Consider the following 9,996-nt stretch of genomic DNA (forward strand, 5'->3'; position numbering starts at 1 on the left):
TTTAGAGAAGAGAACATCTTTCCCAATCATTGTACAGCACCTTGGGAAATGAAAAGCGGGTCATGAACAGTGTTCCTAGATGTCACGTGCCGGTGCAAATAAATTGTTTTCCCCAGAAACGTAAGTGAAAGTTTAAACTACAACGGAGAACTTACTTGCTTATTGCCTAGAACTGTAATATCGGACAAATATGTTGCGCTACAAGTAGGCTGGGAGTTACTTTTATGCTTGCCATTTCTCCTCTATAACTGCTGTAGAATCAAAACACGGTTCATGTTGAAAGAGACCTCTGGAGCAAGCCTGGTCCAACCTCTTGCTCAAAACAGGGTCACCTCCCAGCCTTACAGCAAGGAGAGGACAGCGGGAATAAGGTCAGCTGCATGCGGGACTGCAAGTGTCATTCGGAGCGTCAGAGATCTTGAGCCATCGATGCGAGACGGTACATCAAAGTTTAGACACCTCTGTATGAAGGCTTTTCTTGGAAGAGGTCTCTCGCTACCCAGCAGGCACAAAGCCAGCTCTGCCTTACGGAACTCCCTCACTTGCCCCTTAAGTGCCACATTCTTCAGCAGTCCTGACACATGGTACTGCTCTCAGTATTTCACGGTTCTACATCCTCCTCCTTGAAATCACAACACATCCTTCCTAGTGTCCACTCTGCATTACCTAGAGTAAGAAAAGTCATTGCTCATCCCCTTTACTGGGCCCTTGTGGCACCCTTACACATTTCCAGAGTTGATTTCTACTCTGAACACATCTCTTCTAATACCAAGTACGCACTCATGAAGGCTCGCAGTATTAGCTCTTATCTTTATTTCTCTAATCTCCAAGCCTACATTATGCTCTTATTTTCCAACATACATCGTCATCTGATTTGTTTCTTTTAGGGCAGTAAGGGCTTCTAGAACGTGATGCCTCTATTCAAGGATAAGTGTTTTAGAGCACACTGAATTAACATTACTACTTACTGTGGACATTTGACACCAAAGTTTCTAGCTTACCAAAGGAAAAGAATAGAAATACAGAGATTTCAGGGACTTTTCCAAGTTCCAGGACTGTGTTTAAGACCAGAATTTACTTACCTTTCTCTTTATTCTTTTGAAACCTACCATTTATCCTAATAAACAAGCTTTTATCTTTCTTCAGCTCCTGGGCAGGTATCAGCCACACTCTGCGCACTCGGCACCACAATGACTCACCTCCCAGGCCGCAGCAGGCGAAAGCTCCGTCCTTGATATGGCGCAGGGAACAGAACAAGGAAACCTACCCCTGTGTACGTTCACCGCCACGCTTGTGGCTGCTCACCTGCACACTCACACGAGAGAAGCCTGGCGGCCTTTCAGACATGCTACAAGTCAAGTCTTCTGATTTCATCTAACTGACTTGGGTGAGTCTGCACAGAAGAGTGAAGTTAGAGCAGCACAATCCCCAAATCTAGCAACTCAGAAGCTGTTTGAATACAACAACGCATCTTTAGTCCTCCAGCTACATGATTTAAAATTTATTTCAGTTACATTATCCCTTCATTTACAAGGTAAGGTTCCCTGTCTCCCATTACTTTGTTTACACACCTACCACAACAGGCAAATTACTGGCACTACACTCTGGCTAGGCTTCCTGCTTCAGATACTTTATAATACAGTTGTCTTAGAAGTTCTTTAGTTACAAACAACTAAGCATTTGCTAGTAATATTTGAAGATACTCAGTGTTGTTTTCATGCAAAAAGAAGTACGCAGTTAGCATATGTACTTTATTTGGCTGTGTCCTTCAAGTTTTAACTTTGGATTTCGTTAACCGATTTTCTTTTCTGAAATAAAAGCAGTATAAGTCATTTAAAGAAGCTCTTCACACGGACCAAAAGCGAAGTTCACCAGTGAAGTACTCTGCTTACCAACACCCTTCACAGGGGATACCATACCCAGGAGAGTCCAGTATAAAATGTCTTTGAGCACAGAATTACCTTTTTTTTACTCAAGAGAGAAAGCACCTTGCCCAGCCCTGCCTTAGAACTGCTACCTCCCTACTCGGAGTTTCAGTAATATGCCACCCACAACAGAGCAGCTCGTTGGATCGGCTTTGAAGTCAATCAGAACAGCAACCTCTTACATATCGCAAAAGAACACGATGTCAGAGTCTTTAAAAGTCAATTCTAACCTCAAAACCATCAGTTTACTTTCTTTTGCTTAAGTTAAAGTGCTTCTACCTCTAATTTAGCACATATGAAATTCAGAGAAAATTGAAACAGCGTACTTGCTCACACTGCCTGAATTTTATTCAGAGTGTAGGAATATGAAGTTATTTTAAAATAAAAAAAAGCTACATCTTGTAAAAAATACGCCCCTGAGACTGTAAGCCTGCCTTGTTTTCCCGAGTTACGCAGGCAAGATGGTCTTGAAAGAGGAGTTGTGTGAAGGCAGAGGAGTATGACAAAGCATCTTAACAGAAGATAATCTTACAGCTCTGAGGTCTTACACCAATTGATCTTACAGTTGCAATCTGAAAGTTACACACAAAAGTTGAAATTGAACTCAGCTCTCTGCGTAACACCCCTAAATTAGGGATGGGAGTTCCTTAAGGCATCTGCTGACAGACACAAATCATGAAGAAGCTGAGCACAGACATTTAGAAGGAACTTTCGCACACGCTTTAGAGACACAGTAAACGGATTGGGCACTGAGCTGCAACTGAGAGGTAAAACACGAATGACACGGAGAACTAAGAGAAGGCAGGAACTACAGAGCCGACACCTACGACAAGGGAGAAGGAAACAATTTCAGGAGACAGAAAAACTCCCTCCTTCGGTACAGAAAGGAAATCAGAAAGCCTCCCCCGGCTCCAGCACGAACAGCGTTAACGCTGCTGCCTCTGCCGCTGCCGGGTGAGGCCCCGCTCCCGCCCAGCGGCGCGCGCCCCCTCAGCCGAGCTGCCCCGCCACACCGACGGCCGGGCACGGAGCCCCGTCCCGCCGAGCCCGGCCCAGCCGCAGCCCTGCACCACCCCACCCCCCCCGGCCGCAGGGGTCCGCGGCCGCCCCGCAGCCCCGCCACCCGCCAGAGCCCCCGCGCTCCCCGCGGGCCGCCACCGCGGCCGGCCCGGCAGCAGCGCCCGCCGGGCCCCTCACGGCCGCCATCAGCCCCCGGCCGGCCCTCGGGGCGCCCTGGGAGCCGCCTCCCCCCCCTCCCCGGTCCTAGGCCCGGCCCGCCCCCGCCGCCGGACCCCCCGCCCGCCCCCAGCCCCATGGAGCCCGCCGGGCTCCCGCGCCTCACGCCGGGGGCTGCTGCGGCGGCGCTTCCCGCCCCGGCGGGCGCGGCCGGGAGCGCGGGCGCTGCCCGGAGCGGGCCGAGGCGGCGCGGCGGGGCCCGCCCTGCCTGGCTTACCTTACCCGCGGCTCATGGCACTGCCCGGCGCGGCCCCGGCGTCCCCCGGCCCGCGCCACCAGCGCCGCGCCGGGCGGCAGCGAGGGGGAGGAGAAGCGGCGGGGCCGCCCGGCGCCGCCAATCCGGGCCCCGCGGTGGGCCGGGCCTGCGGGAGCCGCCGCAGCGCCGGCCGGAGGGGCGGAGCGGGGCGAGGGCCCGCCGCGGCGGTGCAGGGGGGGGGGTTCGGCCCGGTCCCGCTCCTGCTCCCGCTCCCGGTCCCTGAGGCGGGCGGCCCGCTCGCTGCCGAAGTTTCGCGCCGCCGGTGAGGGGGTGACGCCAGGCAACGCCTGCCCGAAGCGCGGAGCAGCGCGGGGGCCGGTGACAGCGTGTCCCCCCGCGGTCAGCGGGGAAGCGGCCGTGACTGCCGACTGCCCCGGCGGTGCCGGGGGGGGGCCGAACCCCGCCGCTCTGGGTGCTGGGCTGGCGGGCCGCGGGCGGGGCTGGCCGGCCGGGCCCTGCGGGGGGTCTGCTGCTGCGGGAGGTGGATCGCCAGCCGCGCGAAGCTGCGCCGCACAAGCGGCCGACAGTCACCTGTTGCCCCGCCAGCGAGGCGGCTGGGCGAGCAGACGAACCGCGGCGGAGGTCGCTTTATTTGCTCTTCACGTTTCCCAGTTGGGAGCAGGCAGAGAAAAGATTCTCTCTGTCAGAAGGCTGTTTTCCCACTAATGGTCTCATGCAATAAATTACAGCTTTGCCACTGGTTTCTCCCTGCGTTTAATCGCTCTTGGCTCTGCAGACAGCGAATGATGAGATGACAACATCTGCACTGGGTCGGATTGATGTTGGCCTTCGCTACCCAGGTGTCTTTAGCTACCCCGTGGATTAATTGGGCTGTGTTAATTCTCTTCACTTCTCTTTAACAATTTCTGTTCAAATTAAAGCATAAAGAATCCTACGAGATCTTTCAGACTCTATTTCAAACCAGTGTTCACATTGATGATGCTTTATGAGATGATGAGGCAAAAGTTAATGTATTTACTAGCCAACATCTAGTGGGACAGGTGAGCAGAATTCAGATTGCTCCAAACTAGCTAATGCAAAGCGTTAAATATACAGTATTAATTTTCAAATAGGTTACTATCTTACCTACAGCTATGGCTCAGTTTGGGGTCCTGCGACACCAGGCATTGCATTATGCAGCGGGTAGTAGGTTTTGCAGTCTAGTTCAAAAGCATGCGCAGGTAGCACTCATCCTGCTTTTCTCTTTACATTTCAGGGACAGTTCAGTGCTTGTGGAAGCAAATTATCGCCAGGCATTTTTGGGTTCTTCAAGGCCCTTAATAGCTCTTTTTAAACCCAGGATTCCTGCATGTAACTGTAAAAGCGGAGGTGACCGAGAGCGGTCAGCACCCAGCAAAGTCTGCGTCGGCGAGGAAAGCCCTGAGCTCACCAAATGGAGGGCCAGGTCCTTCAAGCTGCTGGATGTCCGAGCAGCAAACTCAGCAGTCTTAAGTCTCCCTGAACTGAAAGAACCCAACAAAAGACTGCTTTGTGTGAGCATTAATGCATCACCTTTATTTATTCTGCAGGGGTTTTTTGATTAAAAAGACAACATTATATTTTAAATAGATGTACAAGTGTATTCAATCATCTAGGACAGGTTTATTTCACAGCTGTCGTTGTATATAGGTAGACCTTTGAATCATTATACAAAGCTGATGTTAACGTTTCCAAAGTCTGAAGATAAGATAATGGTTGTTTTTTTAAGAACAGGTTTTCCCCACAGGAACAGAGACTGTGGCTGAAACTGTGACTGACAGGTTGGTTTTAGCTGTGTTAAACTGAAACTGTGACTGACAGGTTGGTTTTAGCTGTGTTAAACTATAAACAATTCACTAGAATTTCTGGAGCTTTTTCTGCCCTCTATTTGCACCTAAATTAGGCAAAAGGCCTAAAAGGCCTGACCTCAAGAGAAATATTTTGCACTGAAGTTAGGTGCTCGGCAGAGGCTTCCTCCGTAGAGTGGTACGTGCTGAGCAAAGGCTGGAGCCGCTCGCTAGGAAAAACTCGGCGTGAGCTGTGTCTGACCAGGTTACCTGCCGCCTCGGAGCTTCAAGGCGTACGTGGCCCCTTGGGAATCCTCTTCTGAAGGCAAGTCCTGGTCAGACAGAAGAGGAAAAAAGGAAGAATCTCTTGAGTTTTTGAATCATTCAGTGCTGTAAGAGTAAATTCTTTTGTTGGATAATTTATCTTCCACCCATCCTACAAAAAGACAAGAGAATAAAGTAATGCTTATTCATTTTTAATATTTCAGTATCCTATGTATAAATACACAGTCATTCTGAGGAGCAACAGGCCCGCAGGTTCTAGAAATAGGTATCTGTAGTCAGGAGCTGCTTTTGAAAAAAATTACTTTAATCTTTTAGAATATGTGAGGGAGACATTTAAATGCCTTTTAAAAGCAGTGCTTGAGCAAGCTGTAAAATACGTAATCTTTCTCTCCCGGAGCTACTGTGAGGCTTGGTTCATTTCTCTGTAATGTCCCCATCAGAACTTCACAGCTCAGGACAGTTTAAAGCTTGTACTTTTGTCAGAAGAGAACGTTACATGCGATTTGGGTTTCCACGTGGTTTTCACAAACCTCTTGCTGCCGTTGGATCTCCTGGGGAAGACCTGAGAACTGCAGGACAGGCCTGCTCGCGATTTTGTGCCGAGAAGCTTGAAACCGAATGAGGCAGCAGCTGTGGCTGGACACGTGAAGCTTGGCACACGTGGCTTTGTGTGTATGCCCGAGAACAGCTTTCCTGTTACTTCGTTTGTTTGTTATCTGTACAATATGAAACGCAATGGAAAGAGGCTTAGCAGGGAAAAAGCCAACCAACCTCCCAGCCCACTCAACGTGTACAGCAACCCAAAAAGCACTCGCACGGCCAAGGCTTCCCAGTGGGCTTCAGCTGGTTCTGACTGTGGGTACGGAGGGGAGCACGAGCTCCCTGAATGCCCGGCTCCTTCCATGGTGCTTGCGTGCCTGTCTCCTGCTTGTCAGACACTGAAACGATAGTGTCCTCAGCACCTCCCAGTTCTTCCCCTGCCCAATGGCTTCACTGTTGTCTCTGGACCTGGATCCTTGTAAGTCACAAATCTGCCCGTCTCAGCCTCCAGCCCGTCGCTTCTCCCCACCCGCTGAGGCCAGCCCCCAAGCAGCAGCACTGCTGCCTGGCTTCCCGCTGGCATGAAGTTGCACAGCCGGGTCAGATCCCCCTCGCGAGCCTCCCAGCCAGCTCGGCAAGCCTAGCTCCAGCTCTGCTTCTAGAATCCCCCTGGGACCTGAGCTCTTGTTGCTTCCTGTGCTAAAGCACATTATTCTGTGGGATTTTTTTTGCATTGCTGCTTCATTTTTAAAGCTGAGTTGAGGATAGGTCCTCTCCTCCTCATCTGTGCTTGTGATCTTCCTCTTTCCCTCTTTTTTTTTTTCAATTTTATTTATTGAAGGTTTCTAGATTGCCAAGCATCTAAGGAGAAACAGCTCTGTGCTACTCCTCACATCGAGTCCTTGCTCACGCTCAGAGAAGACACATTTCCAGAGCCAGCGGGGGTTCTAACTTCCACCCAGCTCCCTGCAGCTGTGGGCCGATGCACTGGCAGAAGAACAACAGCTTTGCCTCCCTCATGGCTGCCAGGAGGTCAAGTGGATTCACAGAACGAGCTAAACCAAGGTCAGCAGGGCGTGCAGAGCTAGGACCGTGCTGCCAAGGTGGCACCCGAGGCAGACCTGTTCCCAGGGGAGGTGCTTTGCAATGCAGCCTAGGTCAAACAGTTTAAATGCTGTGAATTTGCACTGGTTTCTCTCAGGCCTGCAAAACCTTCTTGATGCTTCTCGCATAGGCTAATCGCACCCCAACGCTGAATCCAGACAGGGAAAATGGCTGGTGCATACCTACAGCAGCGATGCCATCTGTCTCTGGGGAAGAGGGGAGTCCGGGTGCATGCAGAATTGCCATGTGCACGCTGCCAAAGTCACATGAAGGTTGCAAGAGCTGGTATTTCAGTGTACCTGGCAAATGCACAAAACTCTAAAAGCCTGAAATCTGATCTGCACATGATGGAGAAGTCAATACCCCTCCCTCCGCAGAGACCTTTGTGAGTTAGAATATAGGCTGGCTGAGTGCTGGAGTACTTCAGAGTGCAACTGTGACAAAACACCAAGCTGGGGGAAGGTACGGGGGATACAATGGCATTATTCTACATTTTGTCTGCGCAGGCATTACAGCAGAAGTCCTTGACAATATTATCAGATGCTACAGACAATTTTCTATTAATCAGGAAAAGCAAAGCACAAAATAAACAGCATGTGTCCCGACCTTTTAGCTGACAAATCATTCATCTATTTTAAATCTACAAGTAAATTTAGTACTCCTGATACAGAACAGCTGAAGGTACATATTTAAACCAGACACATACACTGCAGCTTTTCCACATGCACAGCTCTGCCACAGGAACATCAACTCCAGCCAGCAGTACCCTTCTGCTCCTGCCTGGACAGATGCTAAGGTTCTACACTGGTGTGCTCAATGTAAATGGTTAGTAAAGGGAAAAGAACATTGACTATAGACTGGAAATGAACGGCAACCTTCAGATGCAGAACTCCATACCAACTGTCCGATATTCAGGAGGAGCTAGGTCCATAATGTTTGGGTTGGGGGGGGGGAGGGTCAGGTCATCTGTGATTATTTTATTGCCCCTTGTCTTCACAGGGAAAGTCAGAAAAATTAATCCAAATTAATGACAAGTGACTTGAAAGCAGTTAGTGAAGTTAAACTGGAGTCCTGCATGAGTGCTGTTACTCAGAATTAAAGTGGCCTTCATTTGATTTAGCTTTCTTCAGTTTCAGAGTGAAGTACACTAAATCAGATTAATACCACTTAATTCTGAATATGAATATCTACATAGGGTTTAATAGAATATAACTAATCTACTTTAAAAGATAATTCAGGTAAGGCTTCCTGAGTGTCCCCTTCGAGGAAAGACTCACATCAATAGACTTAGGGGGAATTGTTCCTGGATTGTGCTGGCAGGAGGTCAAAACATCAACACTATCATAAAAATAGCATCATCTTGCTTGGATGTCTTTGTTCTCAGAGCATTAACATCTGATCCAGAGCTGAACGTATACCTGGTAAGATGGAATCACAAACTGCAGCATCAAGTGAATTCTCAGTTACCAAAGAGGCAGAAAACACCGAAGAGAATTTGGTTTCTGCAGCAGAGATGTAGAACTGGCATGGATGGACCCCACGTGGCGTTTCCCACGTTCTGAAGGTGTAAACACCATGCATTGTTTTTGTAAGGCTGCTGTGCATATCTAGACAGTGCGATTTCAAACCTGAATGTTGCTAGAACCTTTATTTACATGAACATCACTAAGGTGTAAGGAACTGCAGTCCCTGTGACAGTAATTAGTAACCTTTAACTGAGCAGTAGCATCATTATGGCCCATATCCGCATATCATAGAATAAAGCCAAATGTCTATGCCAGCCAGTCCACCATTTTGGAATAAAACAGGGGCAAGGTCTTCTTTTAAATGGGGCAAGTCAGACACTGAGCTTTGCTGAGGAGACTAGGCTTCATGAGAACACAAAGGTGCAGTTACACCCCAGAGCAAATGAGCACAGCTTTGAAAGCAAACGCAGGACTGATGTGCTTCCATGTTACAGAACTGCCTCTGACAGAGCACTCAGTGCTTGTCCATCCACACAATGTAATCGCAGCCAAGATTCAACCCTTCTCTCCCTACAACCAAACACACCCCAGTGACAGCTCTGTCCTGCCCATTTCTCAAACAGATTTGGACCCAGCCTCCAAAGTCAAAAGTCCTCAGTGCCTCCACAACTGAATTCTTGTTCTGGACTTCGCGTTCTCCTTCTCTCCAGTAACATTAACTGTACACCACTTTAGGATGAAGACCTCAGCACACAGCCATATTAAACAACATCTCACTGTGCTAATTGCTCAGGTGGCTAAACAGGGATTCTGTGCTCCTTAGACTACCCACAATAGACAATGAAAAGGGACAGGCACCTCCAAAGGGCAGTTCCAAACAGGACTCTCAGTGACTGAAGAGCAGAGTAGCCTCTCAGCTCAGACGTCCAAGGTAGATGTCTAATGCAAGGCACTGAGAATACTCCGCTCAGCTTCACTTTGTAATTTTAGTGACCTGGTGCATAGTCCAGCCTCCAAACCTGACCCTTCTGCTCAGCTTCCACAGCCATCTAATATTGCTGCCTACTGCAAGGAGCATCACCCTGTGCTGGGCAGCCTCTGGCTCCGTATGACCTTGGGTTTTTTCATATATAGGAGCTGTTCCCTGGTGTTCAATAGCGAGTTATATCTTGTTCACAGTATCATTAAATCTTTTAATTAAATGTTGCTCAGTAATCTATCCGACCAGAATCCCCAAGTCAAAATTTCAAGTGCTGATAGATAATGTAATCTATTTTTCACATTAATCCAGTGAGATATATTAAGGAATCTGATACGTACATGCACAGTCTGCTCTGGGGAAAAAGTAAACTAAACATAGTCTTACCTGCAGCTTTTAGAACATCAAATCCAGATTCCAGACAGTATTAAAACCTTCC

General features: G+C 49.0%; 1 protein-coding gene across 2 annotated transcripts in view; it reads right to left on the reverse strand.

Annotated features, from left to right (window-relative positions):
- The window catches only part of TEX2 (testis expressed 2), a 56,822-nt gene extending 53,349 nt beyond the window's left edge, over positions 1 to 3,473 (reverse strand). Inside the window, exon 1 of one of the 2 annotated variants that reach the window (XM_075440669.1) lies at positions 3,379 to 3,473. The gene's annotated coding sequence lies outside the window, so the exon portion shown is untranslated. The remainder of the gene's footprint in view (positions 1 to 3,378) is intronic. The other variant, XM_075440670.1, reaches the window with a different exon arrangement.
- Between the last annotated feature and the right edge of the window lie 6,523 nt (positions 3,474 to 9,996).

Source organism: Opisthocomus hoazin, chromosome 21 (assembly GCF_030867145.1).
Source record: "Opisthocomus hoazin isolate bOpiHoa1 chromosome 21, bOpiHoa1.hap1, whole genome shotgun sequence".
In the NCBI taxonomy this organism is placed as follows: domain Eukaryota; kingdom Metazoa; phylum Chordata; class Aves; order Opisthocomiformes; family Opisthocomidae; genus Opisthocomus; species Opisthocomus hoazin.